This window comes from Aotus nancymaae, unplaced genomic scaffold, assembly GCF_030222135.1.
Source record: "Aotus nancymaae isolate 86718 unplaced genomic scaffold, 86718_ANA_hifiasm-v0.15.2.pri h1tg000036l, whole genome shotgun sequence".
Taxonomy (NCBI): domain Eukaryota; kingdom Metazoa; phylum Chordata; class Mammalia; order Primates; family Aotidae; genus Aotus; species Aotus nancymaae.
In genome coordinates, this window is record NW_026988450.1 from 93,756,748 (window position 1) to 93,783,286 (window position 26,539).

The 26,539-nt window shown below is 59.4% G+C and overlaps 1 long non-coding RNA gene and 1 pseudogene across 1 annotated transcript; one reads left to right on the plus strand and one right to left on the minus strand.

Moving 5' to 3' along the window:
* The window catches only part of LOC105705718 (NUT family member 2F-like), a 181,078-nt pseudogene extending 156,458 nt beyond the window's left edge, over positions 1 to 24,620 (plus strand).
* Positions 13,854 to 19,179, minus strand: LOC135278000 (uncharacterized). The gene is made up of 3 exons (XR_010345521.1): positions 19,128 to 19,179; positions 14,195 to 14,305; positions 13,854 to 13,937 (listed from the first exon to the last, which is right to left on the minus strand). It is a non-coding gene; the product is annotated as an uncharacterized LOC135278000 (long non-coding RNA).
* Positions 24,621 to 26,539: the final 1,919 nt, after the last annotated feature.

Genomic DNA, 26,539 nt, shown 5'->3' on the forward strand with positions numbered 1-26,539 from the left:
CCTGTCCAGAGACACAGCCCCCCCGGGACCTACCCTGTCCAGAGACCCAAGCCCCTGGCACCTACCCTGTCCAGAGACCCAGGTCCCCCAATATCTATCCCTGTCCAGAGGCCCAGGTCCTCCAACTCCTACCCCTGTCCAGAACCCGTCACCTACCCCTGTCCAGAGACCGAGGCAACCCGGCACCTAACGTTGTTGAGAGACCCAGGACCCCTAGCACCTACCCCTGTCGAGGCACTCAGACCCACGGCACCTGCCTCTTCAAGAGACCCAGGTCCCCCAGCACCTACCCCGTCCAGAGACACAAGACCCATGGCACCTACCCCTGTCCAGAGACCCAGGCCAACAGCACCTACCCTGTACAGAGGACCTGGACCCCAGCACCTACCCAGGCACAGGCCCCCCAGAACCTACCTCTATCCAGAGACCCAGGCCCCCCGGCACCTAGCCCTGTCCAGAGGCCCTAGACCCCGGCACCTACCACTGACCACAGACCCAGGCCCCCGGCACCTACCCCTGTTCAGAGACCCAGGCCCCCCGGCACCTAGCCCGGTCCAGAGACCCAGGCCCCCTGGCACCTACCCCTGTACAGAGACCCAGACCCCCGGCACCTACCCCTGTCCAGAGACCCAGGACACCGGCAGCTAACCCTGTCCAGAGACCCAGCCCCCGGCACATACCCCTGTCCAGAGACCCAGGCCCCCCGGCACCTATCCCTGTCCAGAGACCTAGGCGCCCGCCGCATCTGCCCCTGTCAAGAGACCCAGGCCCCCGAGCACCTGCACCTTTCCGGAGGCCCTGGACCCCGGCACCTTTCCCTGTCCAGAGACCCAGGCCCCCTGGCACCTACCTCTGTACACAGACCCAGGCCCCCAGCACCTACCCCTGTCCAGAGACACAGCCCCCCGGCACCTACCCCTCTCCAGAGACCCAGTCCCCCGGCATCTACCCCGTCCAGAGACACAGGCCCCCTGACACCTACCCCGTGTAGAGACCCAAGACCCGTGGCACCTACCCCCGTTCAGAGAACCATGTCCTGGCACCTGCCCCTTCCAGAGACACAGCTCCCCCGGGACCGACCCTTGTCCAGAGACCCAGGCCCCCCGGCACCTACTCCTGTGCAGAGACCTAGGCGCCCCCGCATCTGCCCCTGTCAATAAACCCAGGGCCCCCAGGACCTGCCCCTGTCCAGAGGCCGAAGACCCTGCACCTACCCCTGTCCAGAGACCCAGGTCCTCCAATACCTATCCCTGTCCAGAGGCCCAGGTCCTGCAACACCTACCCCTGTCCAGAGACCGAGGCACCCCGGCACCTACCCCATCCAGAGACCCAAGACCCGTGGCACTTACCCCCGTTCAGAGAACCATGCCCCGGCACCTGCCCCTTCCAGAGACCCAGGCCCCCGGGCACCAACCCCCGTCCAGAGACTTAGGCCCCCCGGCACCTAACGCTATCCAGAGACCCAGGCCACACGCCACCTGCCACTGTCCAGAGGCCCTGGACCCCGGCACCTACCCAGGCCCAGGCCCCCGGTACCTATCCCTGTCCAGAGACCCAGGCCCCCGTCACCTGCACCTGTCCAGAGTCCCAGGTTCCCCGTCACCTGCCTCTTCCAGAGACCCAGGCCCCCCGACACCTACACCTGTCCAGAGACCCATGCCCCTCAGCACCAGCCCGTGTCCAGAGACCCTGACTCCGGCACGTACCCAGGCTTCGGCCACCCGGCACCTTTACCTGTCCAGAGACCCAGGACCCCTGGCACCTACAACTGTCCAGACACCCAGGCCCCTGGCACCTACCCCTGTCCGAAGGCCTTGGACACTGGCACCTATACCTGTCCAGAGACCCAGGCCCCCCGCCACCTACCCCTGCCCAGAGACTCAGGCACCCGCACTTACCCCATCCAGAAGCCCAGGATCCCTGGCACCTACCCCTGTCGAGAAGCCCAGGATCCCTGGCACCTACCCCTGTCGAGAGACCCAGGACCCTGGCACCTACCCCCGTTCAAAGACCCAGGACCCCGGCACCTGTCCCTTCCAGAGACCCAGGCCACGGGCACCTATCCCTGTCCAGAGACCCAGGCCCCCTGGCACATTCCCCTGTCCATATCCCCTGGACCCCGGCAGCTACCCAGGCCCAGGCACCCCGGCACCTACCCCTGTCCAGAGACCCAGGACCCCTGGCACCTACCCCTGTCCAGAGACCTAGGCCTCCGGCACCTACCTTGTCCAGAGGCCCTGGAACCCGGTACCTATCCCTGTCCAGACTCCCAGACCCCCCGGAACCTACCCCCGCTCAGACACCCAGGCCCTCGGCATCTGCCCATTCCAGAGACCCAGGCCCCCTGGGACCTACCCCTGTCCAAAGACACAGCCCCTCGACACCTGCCCCTGTCCAGACGCCCTGGACCCTGGCACCAACCGAGACCTAGGCACCCAGCACCTACCCATGTTCAGAGACCCAGGCCCCCCGGCATCTCCCCCTGTCCAGAGACCGAGGCCTCCGGCACCTATCACATCCAGAGAATCAGGATCCCGGCACCTACCCCTTTCCAGAGACCCAGGATCCCCGGCACCTACCCCTGTCCAGAGACCCAGGCCCCCGGCACCTACCCCTGTCCAGAGACCCAGGCCCCCGGCACTTACCTCTGTCCAGAGACACAGGCCCCCGGCACCTACCACTGTCCAGAGACCCAGTCCCCCGGCACCTACCCCTGTCCAGAGACCCAGGACCCCTGGCACCTACCCCTGTCCAGAGACCCAGGCCCCCGGCACCTGCCCTTGTCCAGAGGCCCTGGACCTCGGCACCTACCCGGGCACAGGCCCCCCGGCACCTAAACCTGTCCAGAGACCGAGGCCCTCCGGCACCTACCCCTATGCAGAGACCCAGGCTCCCCTTCTCCTGCCATTGTCCAGAGGCCTTGAACCCCGACACCTACCCAGACCCAGGCCCTCCGGCACCTATACCTGTCCAGAGACCCAGGCCCCTGTTACCTGCCCCTGTCCAGAGACCCAGACCCCCGGCACCTACCCTGTCCAGAGACCCAGACCCCCGGTATCTACCCTGTCCAGAGACCCAGGCCCCCGGCACCTATCCCATCCGGAGACCCAGGCCCCCCGGCACAGGGGTCCAGAGACCCAGGCCCCCCGGCACAGGGGTCCAGAGACCCAGGCCCCCCAGTACCTATCCCTGTCCAGAGACTCAGGCCCCCTTTACCTGCTCCTGTCCAGAGACCCAGGCCCCCCGGCACCTGCCTCTGTCCAGAGGCCCTGGACCTTGACACCTACCCAGGCCCAGGCCCCCGGCACGAACCCCTGTCTAGAGACCCAGGCCCCCCCCGCACATACCCCTGTCCGGAGACCCAGGCCCCACGGCACCTACCCCTGTCCAGAGACCCAGGCTCCCGGCACATACCGTGTCCAGAGACCCAGGACCCCGGCACATACCCCTGTCCAGAGACCCAGGTCCCCGGAACCTACCCCTGTCCAGAGGCCGTGGACCCTGGCAGCTACCCCCGTTCAGAGACCCAGGCCCCCGGCATGTGCCCCTGTCCAGAGATCCAGGCCCCCAGGCACCTGCCCCTGTCCAGATGCCCTGGACCCCGGCACCTACCCAGGCCCAGGCCCCCGGACACCTACCCCCGTCCAGAGACCCAGGACCCTTGGCACCTACTCCTGTCCAGAGACCAAGGCCCCCGGCACCTACCGTGTCCAGAGGCCCTGGTCCCCGGCACCTACCCCTGTTGAGAGACCCAGGCTCCCCGGTACTGACCCCTGTCCAGAGATCCAGGGCCCTCAACACCTAGCCATGTCCAGAGGCCCTGGACCCCGGCACCTGCCCCTGTCCAGAGACCCAGGCCGCCGGCACTTACCCCGACCAGAAGCCCAGGATCCCTGGCACCTACCCCTGTCCAGAGACCCAAGCACCCTGGCACCTACCCCTCTCCAGAGACCCAGGCCACCCGGCACCTACGCCCATTCAGAGACCCAGGCCCCCGTGACCTGTCCCTGTCCAGAGACCCAGGCCCCCCGGCACCTGCCTCTCTCCAGAGAGCGAGGCCCTACGGCACCTACTCCTGTCCAGAGACCCAGGCGCCACGGCACCTGCCGCTTTCCAGAGACCCAGGTTCCCCGACACCTGCCCCTGTCCAGAGGACCAGGACCCCGCACCTACACCTGTCCAGAGACCCAGGTCCCCCAACACCTACCCCTGCCCAGAACCCGGCAGCTACCCCTGTACAGAGACCCAGGACCCTCCGCACCTACCCCTGTCCAGAAACACAGGCCCCGGGCACCTACCCCTTCCAGAGACCCAGGCCCTCAGCACCTACCCCGTCCAGAGACCCAAGACCCGTGGCACCTACCCCCGTTCAGAGAACCATGCCCCAGTACCTGCCCCTTCCAGAGACCCAGGCTCCCTGGCACCTACCCCTGTCCAGAGAAGCAGGCTCCCCGGGACCTGCCTCTGTTCATAGGCCCTGTACCCCGGCACCTACCCAGTCCCAGGCCCCTCGGCAACGACCCATTCCCAGGCCCCTCAGCACCGACTCCTATCCAGAGATCCAGACCCCGCGGCACCTAGCCCTGTCCAGAGACCCAGGCCCCCCAGCACATACCCCCTTCCAGAGACCCAGGCCCCCCGGCACCTACCCCTATCCAGGACCCCCGGCACCTAACCCCATCCAGAAGCCCTGGACGCCGGCACCTACCCCCGTCCAGAGACGCAGGGCCCCCGGCACCTACCCAGGGCACCTGCCCCTTTCCAGAGACCCAGGACCCTCGGCACCTGCCCCTGTCCAGAGGCCCTGGACCCCGGCACCTACCCCTGACCAGAGACACAGGCCACCTGGCACGTACACCTGTCCAGAAGCCCTGGAACCCGGCACCTACCCCTGTCCAGAGACCCAGGACCCCCGGCATCAGTCCCTTTCCAGAGGCCCTGGACCCCGGCACTTACCCAGGCCCAGGCCCCTCAGCATCTACCCCTGTCCAGGACCCCGCATCTACCCCTATCCAGAGACCCAGGACCCCACCACGTACCCCTGTCCAGACACCCAGGCCCCCAAGTACCTACCCCCGTTCAGAGACCCAGTTCACCGACTCCTGCCCCTGTCCAGACACCCAGACCCCCGGCACCTGCCCCTATCCAGAGGTCCTGGACCCAGGCACCAACCCAGGCCCAAGCCTCCTGGCACCTACACCTGTCCAGAGACCCAGGCCCCCCAGAACTTACCCCTGTCCAGAGACCCAGGCCACCCGGCACCTACCCCTGTCCAGAGACCCAGGCTCCTGGCACCTACCCCTGTCCAGAGGCCCTGGACCCTGGCACCTGCCACCGTCCAGTGACGGAGGCCCCCCGGCACCTGCCACCGTCCAGAGGCCCAGGCCCCCCAGCACCTGCCACCGTCGAGACATCCAGGCCCCCCGCCACCTGCCCCTGTCCAGAGACTCAGGCCCCCGGCATCTAACCCGTCCAGAGACCCAGGCCCCCCGGCACCTACACCGTCCAGAGACCCAGGCTCCTGGCACCTACCCCTGTCCAGAGGCCCTGGACCCTGGCACCTGCCACCGTCCAGTGACGGAGGCCCCCCGGCACCTGCCACCGTCCAGAGGCCCAGGCCCCCCAGCACCTGCCACCGTCGAGACATCCAGGCCCCCCGCCACCTGCCCCTGTCCAGAGACTCAGGCCCCCGGCATCTAACCCGTCCAGAGACCCAGGCCCCCCGGCACCTACACCGTCCAGAGACCCAGGCCCCCTGCACCTAGCCTGTCCAGAGACCCAGGCCCCGCGGCACCTGCCCCTGTCCAGAGAACCAGGCCCCCCGGCACCTGCCCCTTTCCAGAGGTCCTGGACCCCGGTACCTACGCTGGCCCAGTCCCCCTGGCACCTACCCCCGTCCAGAGACCCAGGCCCCCTGGCACCTACCCCTGTCCAGAGACCCAAGACCTCGGCACCTACCCCTGTCTGGAGACTGAGGCCCCCAGCACCTAGCCTGTCCAGAGGCCCTGGATCCCGGCACCTACCCCCGTTCAGACCCAGGCCCCCGGCAACTAACCCTGTCCAGAGACCCAGGCCGCCCAGCACCTACCCCTGTCCAGAGACCCTGGCCCCCTCGCACCTACGCCTGTCCAGAGACCCGGGTCCCCCGGCAACTACACCTGTCCAGAGACCCAGGCGCTGCCGCATCTGCCCCTGTCCAGAGGCCCTGGACCCCGGCACCTACCCTTGTCCAGTCACCCAGGCCACCGGCACCTTTCCCGTCCAGAGGTCCAGGCACCCCGGCACCTACTCCTGTCCTGAGACCCAGGCCCTCCGGCACCTGTCCCTGTCCAGAGGCCCTGGACCCCGGCACCTACCCAGGCCCAGGACCCCGGCACCTAAAGCTGTCCAGAGACCGAGGCCCTCCGGCACCTACCCCTATGCAGAGACCTAGGCCCCCCTGCTCCTGCCACTGTTCGGAGACCCTGGCCCCCCGGCACCTATCCCTATCCAGAGACCCAGGCCCCCGTTACCTGCCCCTGTCCAGAGACCCAGGCCCCCCGGCACCTGCCCCTGTCCAGAGGCCCTGGACCCCAGCAGATACTCAGGCCCAGGCCCCCGACAACAACCCCTGTCCAGAGACCGAGGCCCCCGGCACTTACCCCTGTCCAGAGGCCCTGGACCCCGGCACCTATCTCTGTCTAGAGACCCAGGTCCCCCGGCACCTACCCCCGTTCAGAGATCCCGGCCCCCGGCACCTGCCCCTGTCCAGAGAACCAGGCCCTCCGGAACCTGCCCCTGTCCAGAGGCCCTGGATCCCGGCACCTACCCAGGCCCAGGCCCCAGGGCACCTACCCTTGTCCAGAGACCCAGGTACCCCAGCACCTACCTCTTTACAGAGACACAGGACCCAGGCACCTGCCCCTGTCCAGAGGCCTTGGACCCCGGGACCTACCCAGGCCCAGGCTCCCTGGCACCTACCCCTATCCAGAGACACAGGCCTCCCCAGCATCTACACCTGTCCAGAGGCCCTGGACCACGGCACCTATCCAGGCACAGGCCCACCTGCACTTACTCCTTTCTGGAGACCCAGGACCCCGGCACCTACCCCGTCCACAGACCCAGGCCCCCTGGCACCTACCCCGTCCAGAGACCCAGGCCCCCCGTCACCTACCCCTGTCCAGAGACCCAGGCCCCCGCCACCTCCCCTGTCCAGAGACCCAGGACCTCGGAACATACCCCTGTCCAGAGACCCAGGCTCCCGGCACCTAGTCTGTCCAGAGGCCCTGGACCCCGGCATCCACCCCCATTCAGACCCAGGCCCCTGGCACCTGCCCCTGTCCAGAGACCCAGGCCCCCCGGCACCTGCCCCTGTACAGAGGTCCTGGACCTGGCACCTACGCAGGGCCAGTCCCCCCGGCACCTACCCCCGTCCAGAGGCCCAGGCCCCCTGGCACCTACCCCTGTCCAGAGACCCAGGACCTCAGCACATACCCCGGAGGCCCAGGCCACCGGCACCTAGCCTGTCCAGAGGCCCTGGATCCCGGCACCTACCCCCTTTCAGACCCAGGCCCCCGGCACCTGCCCCTGTCCAGAGACCCAGGCCCCCCGGCACCTGCCCCTGTGCAGAGGCCCTGGACCCCGGCACCTACCAGTGTCCAGAGACCCATGCCCCCCTGCACCTACCCCCGTTCAGAGACCTAGGACCACGGCACCTGCCCCTGTCCAGAGACCCTGGCCCCCACACACCTACCCCTGTCCAGAGACCCAGGTCCCCCGGCAACTACCCCAGTCCAGAGACCCAGGCGCCGCCGCATCTGCCCCTTTCAATAGACCCAGACCCCCCAGCACCTGCCTCTGTCCAGAGGCCCTGGACCCCGGCACGTGCCCCCGTCCAGAGACCCAGGCCCACTGACACCTACCCCTGTCCAGAGACCCAGGCCTCCGGCACCTATCCTGTCCAGAGACCCAGGACCCTGGTGCCTACCCCTGTCCAGAGACTCAGGCCCCCGCCACCTAACCCTGTCCAGAGACCCAGGCACCCCGGCATCCACCCCTGTCCAGAGACTCAGGACCCCTGTCACCTACCCCTGTCCAAGACCCCGCACCTACCCCTGTCCAGAGACCCAGGTCCCCCAACACCTACCCCTGTCCAGAAGCCCAGGTCCCCCAACACCTACCGCTGTCCACGACCCCGCACCTACCCTTGTCCAGTCACCCAGGCCACCGGCACCTATCCCGTCCAGAGGCCCAGGCACCCTGGCACCTACCCCTGTCCAGAGACCCAGGCCCCCCGGCACCTGCCCCTGTCCAGAGGCCCTGGACCCCGGCACCTACCCAGGCCCAGGCCCCCGGCACCTAAAGCTGTGCAGAGACCGAGGCCCTCCGGCACCTGCCCCTATGCAGAGACCCAGGCCCCCCTGCTCCTGCCACTGTTCAGAGGCCCTGGACCCCGACACCTATCCCTATCCAGAGACCCAGGCCCCCGTTACCTGCCCCTGTCCAGAGACCCAGGCCCCCTGGCACCTGCCCCTGTCCAGAGGCCCTGGATCCCGGCACCTACCCAGGCCCAGGCCCCACAGCACCTACCCTTGTCCAGAGACCCAGGTACCCCGGCACCTACGTCTTAGCAGAGACACAGGACCCAGGCACCTGCCCCTGTCCAGAGGCCTTGGACCCCGGCACCTACCCAGGCCCAGTCTCCCCGGCACCTACCCCTATCCAGAGACAGAGGCCTCCCCGGCATCTACACCTGTCCAGAGGCCCTGGACCCCGGCACCTACCCAGGCACAGGCCCCCCGGCACTTACTCCTTTCTGTAGACCCAGGACCCCGGCACCTACCCCTGTCCACCACACCTAACCCTGTCCAGAGACCCAGGTGCCCCGGCACCTGCCACCGTCCAGAGACGCAGGCCCCCCGGCACCTGCCACCGTCCAGAGGCCCAGGCCCCCCAGCACCTGCCACCGTCCAGACGTCCAGGACCCCCGGCACCTGCCCCTGTCCAGAGACCCAGGTGTCCAGAGACCCGAGACCTTGGCACATACCCCTGTCCGGAGACCCAGGCCCCCGGCACCTAGCCTGTCCAGAGGCCCTGGACCCCGCCATCTACCCCCGTTCAGACCCAGGCCCCCTGCACCTGCCCCTGTCCAGAGAACAAGGCCCCCTGGCACCTGCCCTTGTCCAGAGGTCCTGGATCCTGGCACCTACGCAGGCCCAGTCACCGGGGCACCTAGCCCTGTCCAGAGACCCAGTCACCGGGGCACCTACCCCCGTCCAGAGACCCAGGCCCCCTGGCACCTACCCCTGTCCAGAGACCCAGGCCCCCGGCAGCTACTCTGTCCAGAGGCCCTGGAACCCGGCACCTACCCTGTCCAGAGACCCAGGCCCCCCGGCACCTACTCCTGTCGAGAGACCCAGGCCCCCCGGCACCTGCCCCTGTCTAGAGGCCCTGGACCCCAGCTGCTACCCAGGCCCAGGTCCCCCGGCACCTACCCGTGTCCAAAGACCCAGGTCCCCCGGCACCTACCCCTGTCCAGAGACCAAGCCCCGCCGGCACCTACTCCTGTCCAGAGACCCAGGACCCCGGCACCTACCCCTGTCCAGAGACCCAAGTCCCCCGGCAACTAACCCTGTCCAGAGACCCAGGCGCGCCCGCATCTGCCCCTTTCAATACACCTAGGCTCCCCAGCACCTGCCTCTGTCCAGAGGCCCTGGACCCCGGCAAGTGCCCCTGTCCGGAGACCCAGGGCCACCGACACCTACCCCTTTCCAGAGACCCAGGCCCCCCGGCACCTAACCCTGTTCAGAGACCCAGGCCTCCAGCACCTATCCTGTCCAGAGACCCAGTACCCCGGTGCCTACCCCTGTCGAGAGACTCAGGCCCCCGCCACCTATCCCTGTCCAGAGACCCAGGCACCCCGGCATCCACCCCTGTCCAGAGACCCAGGCACCCCAGCATCCACCCCTGTCCAGAGACTCAGGACCCCTGGCACCTACTCCTGTCCAAGACCCCGCACCTACCCCTGTCCAGGGAACCAGGTCCCACAACACCTACCACTGTCTACGACTCCGCACCTACCGTTGTGCAGTCACCCAGGTCCCCGGCACCCCGGCACCTACCCCTGACCAGAGACCCAGGCCCTCCGGTACCTGCCCCTGTCCAGAGGCCCTGGACCCCGGCACCTACCCAGGCCCAGGCCCCCCGGCACCTAAAGCTGTCCAGAGACCGAGGCCCTCCGGCACCTACCCCTCTGGAGAGACCCAGGCCCCCCGGCTCCTGCCACTGTTCAGAGGCCCTGAACTCCAACACCTACCCAGACCCAGGCCCCCCGGCACCTACCCCTGTCCAGAGACACCGGCCCCCAGCACCTATCCCGTCCAGAGACCCAGGACCCCTGGCCCATACCCCTGTCCAGAGGCCCTTGACCCCGGCACCTGCCCCTCTCCAGAGACCCAGGCCCCCCTGCACCTGTCCCTGTCCAGAGACCCAGACGCCCCAGCCCCTGACCCTGTCCAGAGACCCAGGCCCCCCAGCAACTGCACCTGTCCAGAGGCCGTGCACCCCGGCAACTTCCCAGGCCGAGGCCCGCCGGCACCTAGCCCCATCCAGAGACCCAGGACCCCTGGCACCTACCCCTGTCCACAGACCCAGCCCCCTGAACCTACTCCCGTTCAGAGACCCAGGTCCCCTACCCTCTGTCCAGAGACCTAGGACCTTGGCACCTACCCCTGTCCAGAGACCAAGGCCCCCAGCACCTACCCCTGCCCAGAGGCCCTGGACCCCGGCACCTACCCCTGTCCAGAGACCCATCCCCCGGCACCTACCACGGTTCAGAGACCCAGGTCCCCCGCACCTGCCCCTGTCAAGAGACCCAGGACCCCGGCACCTACCACGTCCAGAGACCCAGGACCCCTGGCACCTACCCGTCCAGAGAGCAAGGCCCCCGGCACCTACCCCGTCCAGAGGCCCTGGACCCCGGCACCTACCCCAGTCCAGAGACCCAGGACCCCGGCACCTACCCCCGTTCAGAGACCCAGGCCCCCTGGCACCTACCACTGTCCAGATACCCAGGCCCCGCACCGTTTGCCCCTGGACGCCCCCGCCAGGACCAGCTCGCTGTCCCTGGTCTCCTCCTGCCCCCCACCCCGCACCATGTGCCCCTGGACTCCCGCACAGGAACCGGCTCGCAATCCCTGGTCTCCTCCTGCCCCTCCCGCACCATTTGCCCCTGGACTCCCGTGCCGGTACTGGTTCACCATCCCTAGTCTCCTGCTGCCCCCACCGCACCGATTGCTCCTGGACTCCCTCGACGGGACCGGCTCGCCGTCCCTGGTCTCCTCCTGCCCCTGCCGCACCTTTTGCCCCTGGACTCCCCTGCTGGGACCAGCTCGCTGACCCTGGTCTCCTCCTGCGCCCCCTCGTGCCATTTGCCCTGGACTGCCGTGCCGGGACGGGCTCGCGGTCCCTGGTCTCCTCCTACCCGCTCCGCACCGTTTGCCCCTGGACTCCCCTGCCGGGACCGGCCCGCAGTCCCTGGTATCCTCCTGTACCCCCCACACCATTTGCCCTTGGACTCCCCCGCCGGGACCTGCTCGCCGTCCCTGGTCTCCTCCTGCTCCCCCGGCACCATTTGCCCCTGGACTCCCCCGCAGGGACCCGCTCGCCGTCCCTGGTCTCCTCCTGGGCCCCCCACCGGCACCGTTTGCCCCTGGAGTCCTGGGCCGCAACAGGCTCGCTGTCCCTGGTGTCCTCCTGCCCACCCCGTATCATTTGCCCCTGGACTCCCGGGCTGGGAAGGGCTCGCTGTCCGTGGTCTCCTCCTACCCCGCCCGCACCGTTTGCCCCTGGACTCCCCCGCCGGGACCAGATCGCCGTCCCTGGTCTCCTTCTGCCCCCCCGCCCCGCACCGTTTGCCCCAGGACTCCCGGGCTGGGACGGACTCACTGTCCATGGTCTACTCCTGCCCCCCCACTGCACCGTTTGCCCCTGGACTCCCCCGACGGGACCGGCGCGCCATGCCTGGTCTCCTCCTGCCCCCCCCGCACCGTTTGCCCCTCGACTCCCCCGCTGAGACTGGCTCCCTGTCCCTGGTCTTCTCCTGCCCCGCCCCGTGACATTTGCCCCTGGACTCCCGCGCCGGGACCCGCTCGCCGTCCCTGGTCTCCTGTTGCCCCCCCCCGGACCGTTTGCCCCTGGACTCACCCGAAGGGACCGGCTCGCCATCCCTAGTCTCCTGCTGCCCCCACCACACCAATTGCTCCTGGACTCCACCAATGGGACCGGCTACCCGTCCCTGGTCTCCTCCTGCCCACTCCGCACCATTTGTCCCTGGACTCGCCCGAAGGGACCGGCTCGCCATCCCTAGTCTCCTGCTGCCCCCACCACACCAATTGCTCCTGGATTCCACCAATGGGACCGGCTCCCAGTCCCTGGTCTCCTCCTGCCACCCCCCCCGCACCATTTGCTCCTGGACTCCCCTGACGGGACCGTCTCACCGTCCGTGGTCTCTTCCTGCTACTCCCGCACCGTTTGCCCCTCGACTAGCCCATCGGGACCAGCTCGCCGTCCCTAGTCTCCTCCTGCCCCCGTCGCACCGACTGCCCCTGGACTCACCCGCCGGGACCAGCTCGCCGTCCCTGGTCTCCTCCTGCCCCGCCCCCTGCACCGTTTGCCCCAGGACTCCCCCGCTGAGACCAGCTCACCATCCCTGGTCTCCTCCTGCCCCACCCCCTCCACTGTTTGGTCCTGGACTCCCCTGCCGGGACCGGCTCGCCGTCCGTGGTCTACTCCTGCCACCCCCTACACAGTAGGCTGAGGCAGGAGAATTGCTTGATCACAGGAGGTGGGGTTGCGGTGAGCTGAGATCGCGCCATTGCACTGCAGCCTGGGTAACAAGAGCGAAACTCCGTCTCAAAAAAGAAAAAAAAATCTTCCGGGCGCGGTGGCTGACGCCTGTAATTCCAGCTACTTGGGAGGCTGAGGCAGGAGAATTGCTTGAACCCAGGAGGCTTAGGTTGCGGTGAGCCGAGATCGAGCCATTGCACTGCAGCCTGGGTAACAAGAACGAAACTCCGTTTCAAAAAAAAAAAAAAAAAATCTTTCAGGCGCGGTGGCTGACGTCTGAAATCCCAACACTTTTTTTGAGACTAAGGCGGGCGGATCACGACGTCAAGAGATCGAGAACATCCTGATCAACATGGTGAAACCCCGTCTCTACTAAGAATACAAAAAATTAGCTGGGAATGGTGGCGCGTGCCTGTCATCCCATATACGCAGGAAGCTGAGGCAGGAGAATTGCTTGAACCCAGGAGGGGGAGTCTGCGTTGACGGGAGATCGTGCCATTGCACTGCAGCCTGGGTAACAAGAGCGAAACTCCTTTCCAAAAAAAGAAAAAAAAAAAATCTTCTGGCCGCGGTGGCTCACGCCTCTAATTCCAGCTACTCGGGAGGCTGAGGCAGGACAATTGCTTGAACCCAGGAGGCGGACGCTGCGGTCAGCCGAGATCCCGCGATTGCACTCCAGCCTGGGTAACAAGAGCGAAACTCCGTCTCAGAAAAAAAAAAGAATAAAACAGATTTCCACCTGTGTTTAAAGACTTTAAAAATTAAGCTTCTATATCAGAAACATTTCTAGAAGGATAAACTAGACTAACAGTGACCGCGTAATGAAGTGAGAAACGGGTGCCACGTAGCGCTTTGCACTTTTCTCCACCTTCTTGATTCTTTACACAAGAAGGTGAAACTGAGGCCCACCCACAATATCCGCCAGTGTGCGTGTGAAACTGGATCTGAGGCTTCTGGAAAAGGCCCATGGATGGCATCTGTCCCAGGGTAAGCCATCTTACCTTATCGTCCCTCCTGGATGAGACAGCCAGGTGCAGTCTATTCAGCACCTCATTCACTTTCCTTCCCTTCATTTTGGTTTCCACTCGATGAGCCAAAAGCCTATCGCAAGCCTAATAATGTAAAAAACAAAGCAAACACATCCTACAGCAGCTGCTTTAGGCAAAAACTGTCTGGGGTAGGAACAGCAAAGCATCCCCTCAAACCACACTGTCCACTGGGGAAAGTGGGTCTTGGAGGGGTCTCTCTTCATGCCCCTCATCTCACCGCTGTGAGGGCTCCAAGTGTTAATAATGTTTAGAAAGAAAACTCTTTTATCCCGACGACTGACTTTAATCAAACAAGAGAAAGACGGTAAAAAGACTGATACCTGACTTAAGGCAGCACTGGCCTCTGCTTTAACTTTAATAACACCTTCCTCAGTCAGGGTGCTGGTCTCTAGTATAGGGAAGCCTTCAGCCTGCAAATCTGTAAATATTTTCTGGGAATGCAAAGAAAAAATGAGAGATGTATTATTGATTTCCAGTTCCCTACAGAACAAACTATATAGTTCTGCAGATGGAGGTTGCAAATGTGAACTGTTCAACATCTGTGGCTGTTTCAAACTCTTAAAAAACAGACATATCCTAAAAAGTTATTTTCCTCATATTCTTCAATGATTAAGAACATACAAAGGACATCAACAAGATGGCCAACTAGTAGCCCCTCACATCTGTCCGCACAACAAACGTAGTCAGAATAATGAACAACTACATGTGAATGACTGAGGGAGAGCTCCACAGAGTATCACAGACCCTGGTGAGCACAGAAACACAAGACAGTGAAATACAGCCCAAAGAAAACGCTGGGCCGCCAGCAACCCACCCCACAGCTGTGACACGACGGGACCCAGGAGAGAGGTATCCCAACAGCGAGGGGTAGGCAAGAGGATGCCAGCAGCCCCCACCACCACTATGGACACCCAGAGCCCTCACCACTGGCGTCCCCCGGCATCCTCACAGCTGCACTCCCTCCACAGAGGAGCTGACACTGGGCCCTGTCTTCTGGGCCCATGCGGCGACGATGCTCTGCCATCCTGGGGTTGGAACCACAGTTGGAATGTGTCTTGTTCAGGGTAAAGTAGCCACAGATCCCTTTCGTCTCTGAGGCTAAGCTGCCTTGAAGCTACCCAAACCTGGTGGCCCACCGCCCCTGAGCCAGCTGCAAGCAGCCACTACACCCTTCCCAGCAGGGCCAGGTGAAGGCAGAGCCAGTCCGCCGCCCATTGCTCCAGGATCCAACAGTACCCTGCCTCCTGGAAAACGGCACCTGGCCTCTCACAGCATCCCTGTCTCCCTGCTGCCTAAGCTGAAGCAGTGCCCTGCCTCCTGGGAAATGCCCAGAGTGGTCACGTATCCCAGCACCTATGCTGAAGAGGTACCATGTATCCCAGGGAAACGGTGCCTGGGCCGCCCAGAAAAGTCACACCCCTCAGGCCCACACTGACCAGCCAAGCACCATGGGGAGGAGCTGACATCATACTCCACATCCCAGGGAAACAGAGCAGGGGCTGAGCAGAGGCACCTGCCCCACCATGCAAACAGCTCCAGCACCTGCTCTAACCCTGGAGCTGGACTAACCCTACAGACTGAGCTGCGGAGACACCACTCTTTCCAGGAAGTGGAGTCACTGCTGTTCTCCTCCCTGTCCTCCAGGGCCCAAGTGACAGCTGGACTGGTCCTTTCTGGGGGTCGTTGCTGCCACCTCACAGAGTCTGGGATACTGCTGGGCCCCACCATCCCAGGGTCCAGAGTTACTACCACACAGTGCCTCATCCCCTCGAATTGACACTAAGCCCTCCCTACTGGCTCAGGTTTCTGAAGTGCAGCTGTACCTGGCTTCCCAGGCTCAGACCTCCAGAGTGCTTCTTCCCAGGAGTCAGACTAGGACTCCTTACCCCCTGGGTAGAGTCACAGCTACAACCTGGCCCTGGGCCTAAGCTGCTAGGGGTGCTTCGGAGTCACAGATCCTCCACAGAGAACAAACCTGCATCCCAAGGCCAGGTACCATTACAGGTACACGAGGCCCTAAGGCTAGAGCCCCAGTCCCTCAGCAATCTGGGTTCCTGCAGCTAGAACCCAGTACTGTGGCAGCTACTTGCAGACCATGTCAGACGTGACACCAAGAGAGATCCCCTCAGCTAAGTCCACCATTGTGGGGAAAACAAGAATAGCAGGACCCCAAAAGCCCTTTACACCAAGGATATTAAAAATGTACATCGCCACTGGCACAAACTTCCAGAGCTGTGGCGACTCAGCCACCTACAGTTATTCTGTTGGAGGTGAGGAAGATGCACAGAAATGATGTCACTGCTCCTATCCAGAATGAGTCACGGTTCCCTTCCAAAATGGCACACTAAAACCCAAGTGAGGTGAAAATCTTTCTTCATGAAAACCACTCCAGAAGAAAGTATAAAACAAGCCATCATTCTACTAAATGCAGGGACATCGATGCAGGGACACAAGAAACATGAAAAAGCAAGGAGATAAGAAATCATGAAAGGAATACAACTCTCTAGAACAGATCCTAATGAAAAGGAAACCAATGAATTGCCAGAAAGAGAATTCAAAATAACAATTATTTTTTGAAGGAAACTCAATGAGAAACAAGAAAATATAAACAGACAATTCAACAAAATCAGGAAAACGATTTCATGATATGAACAAGAAATTGAGACAGAAATTGTAAAGAAAAGAGTCAAACAGAAATCCTGTAGCTGAAGAATTTAATGAATGAGATAAAAATACAATAGACAGTTTTGATTTTGTTTTTTAATTTCTTTTTTTTTTTTTGAGACAGAGTCTCACCCTGTCGCCCAGGCTGGAGTACAATGGCACGCTCTCAGCTCACTGCAACCTCCTCCTCCTGGGTTCCAGTGATTCTCCTGCCTCAGCTTCCCGAGTAGCTGGGATTACAGGTGCCTGCCACCACACCCGCCTAATTTTTGTATTTTTAGTGGAGACAGGGTTTTGCCATGCGGACCAGGCTGGTCTCAAACTCCCAACCTCAGGCAATCCGCCTGCTTCGGGCTCCCAAAGTGCTAGGATTACAGACACGGGCCACCAGGCCTGGCCCAACAGCAGTTTTAACAGCAGACTGGATAAACAAGAAGAAAAAATCTCTGTCATTTGAAACTACCTCGTCAGAAAGAAAAAAGGAGTAAGAATGAAAAAGGATGAAGGAAGCCTAAAAGATTTACAGGATAACATTAAGTGAATACATGTTAGTATTATGGGAGTTCAAGGAGAAGAGAAGGGAAAAGGCTTAATAACCTATTTAAGTGAAAACTTTCCAAGACTGGGGAGAGGTATGGACATCTAAAACCAGGAAGTTCAAAGTTTCCCAAATGGAGTCAACCTAGAAAAGTCTTCCCCAAGGCACATTGTAGTCAAACTGTCAAATGTCAAATACAAAGGAAATTCTAAAAACAGCAAGAGAAAAGCTTAAAGTCACATATAAGATCCCCATTAGACTAACAGCAGATTTCTCTGCAGAAACCTTACAGACCAGGAGAGAAGAGGATGCTACATATTCAAAGTGTTGGGGGAAAAAAAAAAAAGAAGAAGAAGAAGAAGCCTGCCAGCCAACTATACTACATCCAGCAAAGCTATCCTTCAGAAATGAAGGAGAAATAAATTATTTCCCAGAAAAGCAAAAACTGAGACAATTCATCACTACTAGACCAGCCTTACAAAAAATGCTTCACAAAGTCCTACATCTGGAAGTGAAGACAATAATCACTACCATGAAAACATGAAAAAGCATACGAGAAATTCACTTAACCTGTAAAGACATACACAGACTGAAAACAAAGAAGAGATGCAAAAAGATACGCTACACAGGAAACCAAAGCCAAGTAGGAGCAGCTCTACTTGTATCAGATAAAGCAGATTTTAAGTCAAAAACAGTAAAAAGAGACAAGAAGGTCATTATATAATAATAAGGGGGTCAGTAATTATTGGGGACATCAACACCTGACTCTCAGCATTAGACAGATCCTAGGCAAAAAAAGAATCAACAAATACTGGATTTAAAGTGCACTGTAGGCCAAGCATGGTGGCTCACGCCTGTAATCCCAGCACTTTCGGAGTTCGAGGCAGGTGGATCACTTGAGATCAGAAGTTCAAGACCAGCCTGGCCAACATGGTGAAACCGCATCTCTACTAAAAATACAAAAAAATTAGCCAAGTGTGGTGGCATGCACCTGTAATCTCACCTACTCTATAGGCTGAGGCAGGAGAATCACTTGAACCTGGGAGGCGGAGGCTGCAGTGAGCTGAGATCATGCCACTGTGCTCCAGCCTGGGTGACAGAGCGAGACTCTGTCTCAAAAATAAACAAACAAACAAACAAACAAAGTGGACTGTAGACCAAACATCTACAGAACATATCATCCAACTGCTGCATAATACACATTCTTCTCCTTAGTCCATGGAACATTCTCCAGGATACACCAAATGTTAGGCCACAAAACAAATCTCATCAATTTTTAAAACTTAAAATCATGTCAAGTATCTTTTCAGATTACAATGGAATAAAACTAGAAATCAATACCAAGAGAAACTTTCAAAACTGTAAAAATAAAAAGGTGGGGGGAATTATACACATGTCCCAGAATGACCAATGGGACAATGAGGAAATTAAGGAAGAAATTAACAAGGGAAAAGTGATGCTGACATTGCTGGTCCAGGACCACAATTTGAAAGCCACTCTACCACTGCACGCTTCTAAAAGCACTTATCATGAAGGACGCCTATTGACAAGGTTTGTAGAACTCAATTAGTTTGAAAAATTAGGCCCAACAATCACTGCCTGCCTCTTGGAGAAAGCTAGCAGACACTCATCATTTATACATCCAGAAAGCCCCAAATTCCGAGAAACTTCTCCTTCACTCAGTCATTCGTTTCCCAAACTTATTTAATCACAGAACCTGTTTTAGGAAGTAACACCTGTGAGCACCCTTCTCGAACAGCTCTCTCACAAGTCATCACATTTTCCAGAAGTCCAACCATCAAATACACGTTTCCACACACTCAAGAACAAAGTAGGAATCCAGAAACCTCTGCTTTTACTTTAGTTTGCCACTAACTAGGCTTTTACTATGTCACATCACTAAACCACTGAGGATCCTGTCTCAACTATAAAATATAAAATACAATTGTGGATTAAATATTCCTAAAATTCCTTCTTCTAAACTTTGGCTGTCTGAGATGAGAATTCAAAATGGCTAAGTAAGAAATATTCAAAATATTAACATGATTTACCTGATCATCTTCAGAAAGTTCGGCTATTCTCTTCACATCACATTTGTTGGCTACATCTGTAAGAGACTAGGCAAGGAAGAAAAATAATGAAATCATTATTCTCATACTGCAGGATATGAAGGAAAACATGAGTGACCACACTCACCTTGTTGATAGAGGGAGGTCTGATGTTCTGGAAGAGTTCTAGCTGCTCCCTCAGCCCATGCCCACACTGCTCAGACAAATCCATCACATACAGGACCGCAGCACGGAGGTGGGCCAGGGCGGTGATGGCCTGCATCTCGATGGTGTTCCTATCCTCCAGAGGGTGGTCCAGGATCCCAAGAGTGTCTACAACCTAACAACAACCAGACCATGTCACTGAAAGCACACTCACCCACGAGCTTCTTGTCCAGCACATTCCAGAAGTCACTCACACACCCAACCAGACCTAATAATCTTAACGGGAGAATTTATTAAAAAAAGGGCCAGGCGCGGTGGCTCAAGCCTGTAATCCCAGCACTTTGGGAGGCCGAGGCGGGTGGATCACGAGGTCAAGAGATCGAGACCATTCTGGTCAACATGGTGAAACCCCGTCTCTACTAATACAAAAAAATTAGCTGGGCGTGGTGGCGCGTGCCTGTAATCCCAGCTACTCAGGAGGCTGAGGCAGGAGAATTGCCTGAACCCAGGAGGCGGAGGTTGCAGTGAGCCGAGATCACGCCATTGCACTCCAGCCTGGGTAACGAGCGAAACTCCGTCTCAAAAAAAAAAAAAGATTAAAAAAAAAAAAAAAAAAAGAAGTCGTCTCCCAAACTGAGCATGATAAGATAAACAAAGCAGTGAGAGAAAAGTACACACTATTTAAACATCAAAAAAGCGGGGAGGAACCCTGTAGAGCTCAGTGAAATACTAGCCACACCCTTACGACGAATGACTCTTCTTTTTACTAGTGACATAATAAAATACAAAAACTGGGATAACTGAGAACCCTCCCATGTCTTAGGTATTACTTTCTTCACGATTTATAAAATTACAGTGTGGAAATATTGCTTTGTGCTTATTATTATTTTTTTTTGAGACAGAGTTTCATTCCTATCGCCCGGGCTGGAGCTCAATGGTGCAATCTTGGCTCACTGCAACCTCCGCCTCCCGGGTTCAAGTAATTCTTCCGCCTTAGCCTCCCGAGTAGCTGGAATTACAGGCACCCGCCACCACACCTGGGTAATGTATTTTTAGTAGAGATGGGGTTTCACTATGTTGGCCAGGCTGATCTCAAACTCCTGACCTCAGGAGATCCACCTGCCTCAGCCTCCCAAAGTGCTGGGATTACAGGTGTGAGCCACTGCGCCCCGCCTGCTTCATGCTTTTAAACTGTATACATGCAATTTTTGATAACAGAGTTAGAAATGACACAAAGAGAATTTCATTTTACGTTAACAAAATGCAGAAATCCACACTGGTGGCTGGCTGCTTCCCCTGAATTATTTCAGAGATATGTGACCTGTTCTTATGCATCCCCAGGGCTCAGATGAGTTTTCTTTATCATGACGGAGAAATTTCAAGCTCTTGATAACCCTAGATAAACCAAGATATTTGTTCTGTTTAAAGACAAGACTCTTGTCAGACACGGTGGCTCACACCTGTAATCCTGGCACTTTGGGAGGCCGAGGTGGGTGGATCACCTGAGATCAGAAGTTCAAGATGGGTCTGGCCAACATGCTGAAACGCCTTCTCTACTAAAGAAAATACAAAAATTAGCCTGGCATAGTGGTGGCGCCTGTAATCCCTGCCACTTGGGTGGCTGAGGCAGGAGAATCACTTGAACCCAGGAGGTGGAGGTTGCAGCGAGCCGAGATTGTGCTACTTCACTTCAGCCTGGGCAACAAGAGCGAGACTTCGTCTCAAAAAGAATAAAAGTAAAGACTCTCACCTGCCAACGTAGATACTTATAATCCATGTGCCCAACGAACAGAGACTTGGTTGTGAACACATAGGGCTGGACATCCACATCTGCTCTCGTCACCTGAAACAACAGTGAGGACTTTCAGAATCACCTCACTTCCTCTCTGTGTAAACATGGCATCTGCGTGTTAATAAGACTAACTGTTAGAAAAAAAACACAGAAGAACCACCTAGAGAACTAGTTACAATTCAAATTCTGTTTCAGTTGATCTGGGCTGAGACCTAAAATAAAAAAATAGAAAGGAAAAAACCACAGAAGAAACATCACATGATTCAACTGCACCAAAGCAGGAGCTATCCACTTTGACTAATGGCCTGGTACCTCTCCCTTCACACCGCCAGGCCCAGGACTGGAGCATGAGGACAGCACTCAGGCCGCCGCCTCCCTCACCCTCCCATGTCCTGCCCCACCACCTACAATGCCCGCAGAGTTCTCAGTGATGACCGATGTTCCATCTGTGCTGCCAAATAGGGCCCACCCATCACATGCTGCCTGCGGACTTTCAGTACGTAGCTCATGTGACTGAGGAGCTGAAATTTTCATTTTGCTGAATTAAACTACAATGTAACAAGCCACCTGGACCAGTGGCCACCACATCAGCCCCATAGCACTGGTTCATTGTGGCGGGTTCAGAGCTGACAAGCACTGGAAACATCAGGAGAGGAGCATCAAAGGAGAGCTTTGCTGGTCACCACATCATGGCAACCTGTGGACAAAATAAACTTACAAATCTATTTCAAAGTAAAAGTGACCTTGAGGCTGGGTGTGGTGGTCCATGCTTGTAATCCCAGCACTTCGGGAGGCTGAGGCACGGATGGCTTGAGCTCAGGAGTTTGAGATCAGCCCGGGGAATATAGTGAGACTCCGCCTCCACAAAAAAATTAAAAAATTAGACAGGTGTGGTGCCATGCACCTATGGTCCCACCACAGGTTCCTGGAGTTTGAGGCTGAGGAGGAGATGCAGCTTCAGAAGTCACAGTGGATGAAGGGGCCCCAGTGCCTGCCTCCACCAGCCCTGCCGAGGCTTGGACCTCAGAAATCGTCGGCCCATGAGGTGGTCAAGCAGCCAGGTATGGCTTCCCACATTCCCACAGGAGCCACGGCAAAGGCCAGAGGGGCCAAGGGAGGCCACTGTCCCCACACCCCATGCCTCCCTTCAAGAGAGGGATGTGCTCCTCCAACAGGACAGCTCCCAAGGGCATATGCTGGGTACTGACCAGGTCACTTCGTGGGTGGCCCATGGTCACCAAGGAGGGTATTGACCTGGTCAGGTTTCCTAGCTACTCTCCCCTCGCCTGTCCAAAACTCAACATACAATCCACCCAGGAACAGGGACGAGCGGGCAGAGTACACGGCATATCGGTGGCTCCAAACTTCCTCCCAAACGATGCTGTCTCAGATGTGCCCCTCCTGCGGCATCTCCTCTGGGGCGCTGTGGTTCAGGTGGTCCTGACCCAGCTGGGTCCCACTTCATATCCCCGAGCCCTGCCCTCCCCTGTGTGGTGCGGGCAGGAGGAGCAGCCCTCACCACGCCCATCCTCCTCCCTCCCTGCCTCAGTGTACCTTCCGAGGAAGGCCGGCCCCAAGGCCCCACCTGCCTGCCTGCCGCCACCCAGGCCCCAGTGGCCAGCAAAGACCAAGGCCCACCTACTACCACCCCAGCGGCCAGTGAAGACCAAGGCCCCCAAGGAGATCCCCCCTGAAGTGGTGCAGGAGTATGTGGACATCATGGAGGAGCTGCTGGGGCCTCCCGCTGGGGCCACGGGGGAGCTCAAGGCACAATGGGAACAGGGCGAAGTGGAGCAGGAAGGGGACGGGATGCTTCTAGACCAAGGCCTCCTGAGCTACATTGACAACCTGTGCTCCCAGAAAGACTTCATCACCAAAGTGGGCTGGCCTGAAGTGCTGGGGTTTGAAGGATTCCGGATGGATAAGGGGGTCACTCGCAGGTCCTTGGAATTAAGCTCTGCTGTATGTTTGTGCCTGTCATTTCTTACTATGTTTCTTTGTGTGTCTGTGTGGGTGTGAGTGTGGAGTGTGGACGTTACTTGTGTCTGCGTCTTTTCCTGTGTCATATGTGGGTCTGTTTGTGTGTCTCGGTCTGCATGTGTGTATGCTACCAGGTCTGTGGTGTGTGTGTGGAGCTGGTGGTTGCCATGATACAAGACAGCTCCAGAAGGGTGGGGACAGGGTGCTCGCTGCTTTCTGCATCTCCTCCAGGTGTCCTTGGCTCCACGTTACTCCCTGCCCAGGTAGCTCACACCGTCTTCCTTCTGTTTCCAGGTGGAGGCCATCATTCACCCCCGATTCCTGGAAGAATTGCTTTCCCCAGATCCACAGATGGATCTCTTGGCCCTAAGCCAGGAGCTGGAGCAGGAGGAAGGACTCACCCTTGCCCAGGTAGAGCAGGGAGGGAGGGGAACCCAGGTACCCCGGGGGCAGGAGGGACCCGGCACACAAGCCCCACCTGATTGTCTACCCCACCCTGCGGGGTATGCTCGGCTTCTTGGGGAGCCACTCCGAGGTGGGGAGGTGCAGGTTCAGATGGAGCGGGATGGAGAGGAACCAGGGAGGGGAGTCAGGATGCAAACTGGAGTGAGGCCCAATGGGATGCCTGGCACAGCCACACCCTCTGCCTTTGACAGGAAGCCCAGCTGCCTCAGGCTTCCCTGCCTGCCACCCAAGTGCCTTGGTCTCCACCACCCTGGGCCCTGTTCACACTTGGGCAGCACCAGTAAGTGCCCCCTTTCCTCCCGCAGGTAGCAGAGAAGCGCCGCCTATCGTTGAAGGAGGAACGTTGTGGGAGGGCAGCCCCTAGTCATGGCACTGCCCGGTTGGACCCAAGTCCTTCGAAGTCTGCAGTGGCCCAAGGAGCAGAGAGAGATGTCCCCGACCCCCAGCAAGGGGTCAGCGTGGAATCCTGCCCACCCCAGACAGCTGCCCTGGACCCTCAGGGATGAGGCAGAGCCTGCACTGGCATGAGCAGGTCCAAAAGCCCTGTTGTGCTTTTGGTGAGTCTGGATTCCCGCAGGCCGAGGGCTGCCCAGCCATACTCTCCTCCCCAGGACCACAGACCCACCTGCCCTGGTCTGGGGACCAAGGACACCTTGGGTCTCCCTGGAGGGTGTCCTGTCAGGGAGTCACGTGGGCTGGCTCAGGGTTCAAGTGAGGAGGAGGAGGAGATCCCCAGCCTGGCCTTCCTCTTGTGTTCCCAGCACAGGCTGCTGCCCTGGAGGCTGCCCCAGAGTCCTGTCCCTGCCTCAGGCCTTCTCAGCCCAGAAGGACAGGGTCCCCAGGGAGCTCGTCAGTCTCCCTCTGCTCGGAGACGGGGCCTCAGCCCAGCAGCGGCTCCCACCACCAAGTCCAAGAAGCGAGCTCTCTTTGGAGGCCCATCCTCTGCTGAACAGACGCCCCACCTAGGGCCTGGGCTCAGAGTCTCTGGGGCGCAATCCCTGGGTTGGGGGCTGGCTGGCCCCTCACAGCCTCAAAAGAGAAAGCGTGACGCCGTGGTCTCCAGGAAGAAGAAGAAGCGGGCTTGTAGCCAGTAGGGGGACAGGGCAGGCTCTCTGGTGCCAATCCCTGAGGTGGGGCTCTGACATCTGATGCCCCAAAGCAGACAAAAGCTTCTCCCCCAGTGCTGATTTGCTGGGCCTTAGCTTGATAGGGAAGGGTAGGGGAGGGAGGGAGCGGAAAAGGTGACTGAACCGGAAGGGCAGGCCTGGGGGGAGGGGGAGGGGGTGGAAGCAATGCCTTGGGGGTCTCATGTGTAAATATGAATAAATATAGTGGTGTTGGAAATGCTCTCTGGGCTGCTGTCTCTGTCCTCAGGGCTGTGCTGCTCAGTGGAGGGGGTCTGGGAGGGAGAGCAGAGGGACCGGGAGATGCCAGGCACTGCGGACCCACAGGGGTCAGCCCCACTCGTTCCTCCAGGTGTAGGCTGCCCCTTCAGATGCTCCAGGGACTGACGGATGCTGAGGAAACCCTGATCCCTCCCACCACCCACTCACAAGGCCCTGCCTGCTTTAGTTATCAGCATCCCCGGAAAATCCTGGGATATTGAGAGTTGGCTGGCTCTTGTTCTGCCCCGTAGGAGCTGAGGAGAAGGCAACTGCCCGCAACATAGACACGGGGAGAGGTGGCCGCTCCTGCTTAACCCTCATCAGGAAGAGCTCAGGCCCTGGGCTGAGGGGAGATAAGGCATCCATTCACAGGGGTGTGTTTGGGATACGACGGTGGGTGGGGAGCAGAGAAAGTCCTTCTGCCGGTTTCTGGGCAGGAAAGAATCTTGTCCAACTGGCGGAAGCAGATGCTCCTTGCCGTGGCCACAGAGACTGGCCTCACAGGGGCCCTCGGGGTCCTGCATGGAGCCCCCCACAGCTATGATTCCCTTCCCATATGATAACTCAACTCTTGTGTGGAATTGATGCAGACACAGATTTACACTGGTAACTCAAACAGTTCCCTCCCAATCCACCATCACAAACGGGTACAAGCATGGGCAGCCTGCCAGGCGCAGGGTGGCTGTGTCTGCTGGTCCCAGGGCCAGGGAGAGCTGGGACCCAGGCAGAGAGGGGCCGAGGGCCAGCCACCCTTCTGCCAGGCACAGACCTCAAGGGCAGAGCGGGGGCTGCTTGGGATGTGGCACTGGTTGTCTGGGAAGTGCCCTGGGAGTCAGGGGCCAGGTGTTGGCTGAAGGGAGACTTCCGGAGTCTAAGAGTGAGACGACGACTGCATCAGGAGAGGGACTGAGGCTGGGGAGGATGCTCTGCTCTTTCCCACATTGTCCGGTCCTCCTCATCTCTGCTGAACTCCCCTCACCCCATGTGGCCGACCTCTACCCCCTTACCCCTAACCCACCTCTCAGAATCTCAGATCCCAGCACAGACAGGACCTGGCACCCACCCCGGTTCCCTTCTGGCCAATACCTTCTTCACTGTCTGACTTCTGATTCCTCCCCAGGGCCCTTGTTGGCTCAGGACCATGGTGACTGCCAGAGCACTGGTCCCAGCACTGCCTGTATGCAGAGCTGTGGTCATGGTGCCAGGGGCTGGCCCAGCAGGAGAGGCTGGTGGGGCACAGCTGTCTGGCACACGGCGGTCTGGACCCTCTGCCGAGTGACAAAGGGAGCCATGTTTGGGTCCTCTTCGGCCCCATCCTCCCCCAGAACACACCAGTCAGCTGGACAGATGCCCCTCTGCCCCATCCCTTCTGCTCCATGTGGGCAGTGTCGGAGGCCTGCCCTCTGTGGCCTTTGGGAAGAGTTTATCTTGGCAGGGCTTCCCCAGCTCAGCGCACATCAGCCCATCAGGGAAAATGTGGGGAGTGAAGAGTCACTGGTGCGTGATGTGTGCAGCTCCCGTGACTCCTCTACCTCCAGGGCCATCCTAAGGAGACGAGGCAGCACCTCCCCTTTGCAGGGTTGAGGAATGTAAGTGAGCCGTGTTGGAAGTGAACGTGGTCTGTACTC